Below are 7,382 nucleotides of genomic sequence, written 5' to 3'. Positions count from 1 at the left end.
CCACCAGGCCCTGCCTCCCACACTCGCTGGCTTCCCGTAAAGATGCTGCCTCACTCACTTCCTCATTCCTGAAAAACCAATAAAGAACAGTGATGTGGCAACGCTCATGCTTCTGCTTGCTGGTACAGGCTGCAGGGCTTTGATCCTCGGAGAGTGTTCCTCTGGAAGTGAGACGTTGGTTCACATAATTCTTATGTTATTGTAGATGTAGGTAAGGTATTTGTTTCTTTATTGAGTTATGACAAAGAGTGATGCATGCAAGTGATATAGGTGCAGTAAACAGGTTTGTGGACTGTCTGTTGTAACGCCTATGAGCTTTGCCAAGTGGTGCAAGTAAAGACACAAGGAAGCAGGGAAATAATCTTCAAACAATATATGATTGATGGGCTCTTTTCACTGGACAAAAACAGCAAACAGACTGGTTTAGAGACCGGTTTTAAATAAAACATAAAATTAATGATGATGACGTCAGCAATGAAAGAAAAAGATCTTGGCAAATACATACATTTGTGCGAAATAAAAGTTAAATACAAACCACAAAAAATTTCTCAATTCAGGGAGGACGAGATCTACGCCACCTACGAAAACCGCCTCCTTTGTGGGCCGCGTGAAGGCAGAACTGAAATGAGACGGTCTTGAAAGTTTGAATGCCCCTTCTTTTTTTTTATGGTCAGCCTTTTATAATAAACATTTACATCTTAACATTAGCCAATTGTGGAAAACAGGAGGATCCAACTGAATGCTAACATGACCAGGTGTATGAGCTTGTTGGATATGTTGATTTAGCAAGTGGTACCTTTTTATCCTGAGCAGGAGAAGGAATACAATGACATTTTATATAACTTGTAAATGCGTTAAAGCAGGGAGGCTGGGGACAAAAGGTTTATGCTTTCAGTTCTATTCCAGAAAATATGTTTCATGGTTTTATTAGGCTAAACATAAAGCCTAATAATTAGCTTCTACAAGAGGCTAAATTTGTATGTCATCGGTGATTACTTTTATAGGCAACATCACACACCAAGCGCGACACGTGTCTTTGCTAGTTTTAGTCTAACGCAGTTGTCATTTCCTGTCCAGCAGCATAGTTTAAGTAGTAAATTCACCTGTGCTTATACGATCATCATGTGATCGTATAATATCGTTTGTTTTTCTCAAAATGACGTGTGGTCAGTGCATTGTTGGTGCACTGCCATCTTCAACAGGGAACAACTGTACCTTCGACTAACAAAAATCTGGCCTGAATTAAGTTGTGCAGTATTTCATGATTATTGTAACACACAATATCAAGATAGTCAAAGATGATGTGCCTTCATAGGCAGGTGCACAACACATGCACACTCCGTTTATTATGCCTTAGTGCTGGTGACAGCTTGTGGCCGGAGGCATTATGTTTCCTGGTTTGTCCGTCTGCCCCAGTTTTGTAAAACAACATCTCAACATCTACTTCAAATTTGGTACAAACGTTTAGTTGGACTCAACATTAGAATTTGGTGGTCAAAGGTCAAGTTCAATGTGACAAGTACATTTTTGGCTTGTGAACACAATATCTCAGGACGCCCTCCAAGGAATCCATTCAAATTTAGTACAAATGTTGACTTGGACTCAAAGATTAGTTGATTCGATTTTAGTGGTCAAAGGTCAAGGTGACTTCATATTGTATGTTGACAGAAACTGCACTGGTTGGCAGAGGCATAGAATCGTGGGGAGGTAATTTTAGTTACACAAATGATCTGCTCCTGTGCAAAGTGTTATTTCCTCTACAGACATGTATTTTTTTTGCTAACTTGCAATTGCGCCCTTCTAATCGCAATCAGCCAAGGTGTTAGCACACCTAGGAATGGAAGATTGGAACTGATTGGTTTAGTGCATGTTAAGGCCCATGATTGATCAAGAGCCTGAATAACAAATGTGCTTGTGCTTTAGCTTATTCATTATAATACACCATTATCCTAAGAGGCTCTTGGATACATAGCTCAGTAAATTAATGGTGTGGTAACGATTCAGCAAAAATTCATAACTATCCCTCATGCATTCTTTAGGGATATGTTGTCTGATGTGTTTGTTCATTCAATAAGTTTTGTTACTATTTGTTACACCAATTTGTTAAATGTGTCCCTATTTAAACATATTAAAAAGTCATTCTTCGACTGACAAAATCATGCATTTTATTTTATTAGGTAGCACAGTAGCAGTAACAGTAGCATTATATGAACAAACTGGTATTTAAAGGGTCACAATTCGGAAAATGAATGAATATGTGTGAGATATGATCAGGAATGATGAGGCTTTAAAAATATCAATGACTGAAAGTGCAAATCAATATTAATACATAATATTTTTAACGATAGTTATTTGATGCAGGTAGAGTACTACACTATTGTCTTTGAACAACAAGTAGGAACATATACTGAATGTAAGCCAACACTGTAGGTTTAACCCTAAACTTTTAAAATCCTGGTTTGACCTGTTTCCTATTTTATACACTGACACATTCTGGTCATAACATTCTTGCTCTTTAAAGAACTTTCTCTGTGATAAAGCCTTTTGAAAATGTATATTTCAAAAGGCTTTTGGGTCCTGTGTTTAAACAGCTCATTTTCCAGCAGTGAATAAAATGATATAATGAATTTCCCGTCCACACACTGCCAGTGAGTACAGGCTCCAGCCAGGCTGATAGTAACTGCTGAGTAAGGAGAGCCTGTCAGTGGCCACTGAGCATCTATTTTATGAAGCTCCCCTGACTGAGTTTTCCATTGGGCTGTTTGTTAATCAGTCATTGATAGCAGAGGAAACGGGATTATGTGCTCTGCATTTTGTAGTAATGAAGAAGTGGAAAATGTAGGAAAACAGGAACTGACCTTGAGCCTTCCTACAGGCTGTGTGTGTGTGTGTGTGTGTGCGTGCGTGCGTGCGTGCGTGCGTGTGTGTGTGTGTGTGTGTGTGTGTGTGTGTGTGTGTGTGTGTGTGTGTGTGTGTGTGTGTGTGTGTGAGAGAGAAAGAGAGAAAGAGAGGTTTTATAATTCTTCTTTCTTTGAGCCAAATCGGGTGGACAAAGCTTTGAGTCTTCCTACTGTGTGTGTGTGTGTGTGTGTGTGTGTGTGTGTGTGTGTGTGTGTGTGTGTGTGTGTGTGTGTGTGTGTGTGTGTGTGCGTCTGTTGCAGCTGGAATCTACATGGGAGACGTGGAGGTTCCAATGTGTTGAAATTGTCTGTCACTGTATTGACTGTTACCGGCTCCTGTCACAACAGCAGACAGGATATTATCATCACACAGCGGTGACAAAACAGATGGTGCTAATGAACTACAAACTGTGCAAATAGGCCTTGTGATAATATGGCTCTACAAATATGAATATATAAACACATGCATGCTGTCAGACATTGTTAATAGTCACCACAGTGCGCTCCTGCAGCACATGGAGACAGTGATAATGAGGCAGATGTAAAGGTCTAACACATTAAGTGTCTGCTGTCAAATCGCACAACAGTGCAACATAGGGAAAACGTATATATCTAGATTACACAGACAGAGTTTTCAAGTGAATCCTACACTAGAATTATAATTTGTACACATATAGACTGTATATAAACGACACGACTCCACTTCCTGCCTTTATCCAGAAAAGAAGCCAAAACATCCTGAAGACAACGTTGCCATCTAAATGGTCTGTGTTTATAAAGAGCTTTTCTAGTCTTGACGACCACTCAAAGTGCTTTACAGTACAGTTATTATTTTCTTTGCCATTCACCCTTTCACACACACATTCATACAGTTAACCTATAGGCAGGTTTTGTTTTCTATGAGAATGTTACAGCCGTCAGCGGCAATTAGGGGTTCAGTATCTTGCCCAATGACACTTCGGTATGCAGACTTTGACTTTGACTTTTTAGTTTGGTCCATGTCCCATCCACAAACACGAAGAAGCGTTTATTTCCTGTACTGCAGCCAGCCACCAGGGGGCGATTTAGATGCTTTGGCTTCAGTTTTGGGGAGCAGTCATGTCGTCCATCTTTATGTACAATCCATTGGTTGTACGTCAGGTTCACATGGCTGAGTCAAATGCAGTACCAAAAAAGTCAACCATTAACCAGCAGACTATTCCTTCATCATGAGCCATTGCTGACACACGGAGAAGACATGTTCTACTTCACAGTCACTGCAGATGTGGAGAGAACCATAAACCTAGAGTTTAGTGCTGATGCATCCAGTTCATGTTGAGATCTTACACTGTGTAAGTAGAAGAGTTGGTGAATCATCAAATTAAGTGGGAGCCCTCCTCTGACCATGAATGTGTTTTAAAAAAGCATCAATGTACAAAATACGTGCTGAGAATCTCAGTTTGGATCAAATTAGTGGACTGACCAATCAACTGACAGATGAAACCAGCCTCTCTGGATTTATGTTCCAGTTCTAGGTGCATAAAGTAGCTAAAAACAAACCTATTTCCTTTCTGCAGTTTAATTTGAGCATCAAACCAGTTGCACGAGGAGGCGGCGATGACAAGCACAGTTGTAAGTGGGCTGCCGGTAAATCTGCATTTCCATGGACTGAAGGGAAGAAAGGGCGGCTGACGCAAGCTGCTGGCTTCATTCATAGATGCTTTCTGGCATTCAGAGCAGAAAACCAACACTGATACCACAACAGGAAACGGGGAGATGTGGTCTTAGCAGAGAATGTAAAAGGCAAAGGTACAATGAGAGCTGGGGGACACATGTTCCAGTCACTGACAGCATCAGTTTTACTTCCAGCTATTCTTGTTGATAGGATGTGCTGGAAGTGGGAGAAACATAGCAGCGTTATGTGCTGTAAAAAAAAAACCTCCTGTCTTCTCTCTGTCTCCCCATAACCACAACTAGTGTGTGAAATACCCAGTGGTACTCGGGGGGGGTCCCCTCTCGTGCTCCAGTGTTATGCTGAAATAATCTGACCCCCCTCAAAAAGAACAAACAAACAAACAAATAAATACAATATTATGTTTTGATTATTGTGACGCTCTCCACATGAATGAAGGCTTGTGTGGTGAAAAACTCTGATTAAAGCCTAAACAGTATCCGGGTGGCTCCGCTGGTCAAGAGACTCTGCTCCTCTGCTCTTTCCTTATCACTCACCCCCCTACACCAAGTAAATTCAGACTTCAAAATGCGGCTCCTATCATACAAAGCCCTTGATAAAGCCATTTTCCAGTTTCCTTTCACACCTGAACAACACAGCAGGAGATTCTCCGCTCAGACGCATTTACAACAACACATACAACTCTGGAGTGTTCAGGTGAGGGGCTGGTGCTGCAGGCAGGGTCATAACAATGTCTGTTAGGGAGATCACATGTTTTTATTTACAGTACATTGGCCCTTATCACCAAAAGCTCTCTTGACACCCCAGAGCTGCAGGATCCAGATCTGACACAGATCTGCATCATAATTATCATTTGTACAACTATTAAGTGGTGTTTATATCATTAATAACACCATTACTGCTATGAGTAGTACATTTTCATTATAACAACCAGTCTGACCGCTTAATTATAATGGTAAAAGAACTACTCCCAGTACCTCCCACCACAGAACAACCAATCACACTGACTCTGGTTCTGATTTATCCACAGTCTGCAAGTGTTTGCTCATTGTGGGAACTGTTGTATTTTGTAAGGTCTCGACTTTGTTATGTATGTTGGCGCTATGCAAATGAAAGAGCAGGGTGACTGTGACCCACTTCCATCCTGCCATGACCCACATCTTGATTCTCTTCCACACACTCTAATCCACACACTCTCTACTAACACTTAAGAGAGTCAGGTCACCAGCTAACTGGGCCAACGCTTGTGTAACTGGCTTATTACACTGCAAATGTTTGGTCTCGAGCTGGATCATGAGCCTTTAGAGCTGAGTAGTGGGATTTGCAGAGGAAACAAATCAGGGAACTGCTGAGTTCAGGGAGTTCTACAGAGTTTCTGCTGAACCGTTCCTCTAACCTGACCACAAATCTAATAAAATATGAATGAGGAGCATAAATCCTCACTTTGGCCCAGGCAGACAATTTAAATGTGCAATCGCTTTGGATCATATCGTAAACAGTTATAAAGGAAAGGACACATCAGCCCAGAGTAAAAGTAAAATGTGTCGACAGACACTCGAGTTGGTTGGTTTGATCTTTTCCATAATGAACTGAACACAGACAAGGGATTGATTGAGGCCATCCAACTTTATAAACAAAGCTAACTACCAATACTCTCATCTGTAACTTTACAATCACCCTCTCCCTGGCTCAACAGCATCAGGGAACAAAACACAGCGCTGCTTTCTGCTGCTCTGGTAGTTTCCTGTGGGAGATTCTCCGGTGCTGACGGCCGTCGCTGACATTGACCCTCTTCGCTGGTGGATGACCTGAGATGTGTCACATTCTCATGTCAGCACCAAAGAAGAACGAAAACAGGAGGTGTAGAAAATAACAGAAATAGTGCGACTGGATTGTACTGGATTGGATATTATGTAAGAGATGACACACTAAAACAAGGACTGAGTTCTATGACTGTAATGGATGATGGGGAGCAAAATATTATCCTGTACTTGCACCAGTCTGGATTCTGATTGGCTGGAAGGAGTGAATTAACTTTAGGAACTGAACAGTCCAGGTTTTTCCTGCAGTTATTACATGCAAAGTCAATGCAAAAGCATTTTGCAGTGATCCTCAGGTAGGATCTGTGACCTGGATCTGGGGGATGGGGTCCTTGTTTTCCATAGTGATTTTGTGATTGTAACCCTAACCCTAACCCCTTTTACTTTGTATGTTTTATGTATGTGTATTTGTTTGTATTTATATGTTTCTTTGGATTAAAAAAAAAGTTATTTTGAAATTAAATATTGTTACTATATGCGCGGGACCAGATATGATACATCCTCCGTAGTTAGAAACAGAAAAACAAGAAGAAGGCTTAGAGTAAAGATTAGATTAATAGGTTAGATTAGATTATACAGATAGATTATTGTACGCAAGTGTATGATAAAATAAAATAAATTAATCTCTTGAATAATAAATCTTGATCCTGGTATGTACTTAAAATGCCTTTGATTATGCTGCCACCTAGTGTTCAGCCTGTGAACATGTTTTTTAAGGTAACCCAGACTGGACAAACTAAACATCTTTTGAGTTTTTATGACAACTGAAGGCGACCACAGGTTCTCATGTTTGGAAGGGGAGGGTGAGGTGAGGGGTGTTCAGCTACAACTTGCAAATTCACCACTAGATGTCACTAAATTCTACACACTGAACCTTTAAATGACTGAATTCCAATCATCAAACCATATAAATGCTGTTGAAACAATGTACAATGAGTTTATACATAAACTCAACATCTGATAATCTTTTACTTTAGAAAGGGTGAGTGC

This window comes from Hippoglossus stenolepis, chromosome 6 (assembly GCF_022539355.2).
Source record: "Hippoglossus stenolepis isolate QCI-W04-F060 chromosome 6, HSTE1.2, whole genome shotgun sequence".
NCBI lineage: Eukaryota > Metazoa > Chordata > Actinopteri > Pleuronectiformes > Pleuronectidae > Hippoglossus > Hippoglossus stenolepis.
Note: the sequence above shows the minus strand (reverse complement) of the source record.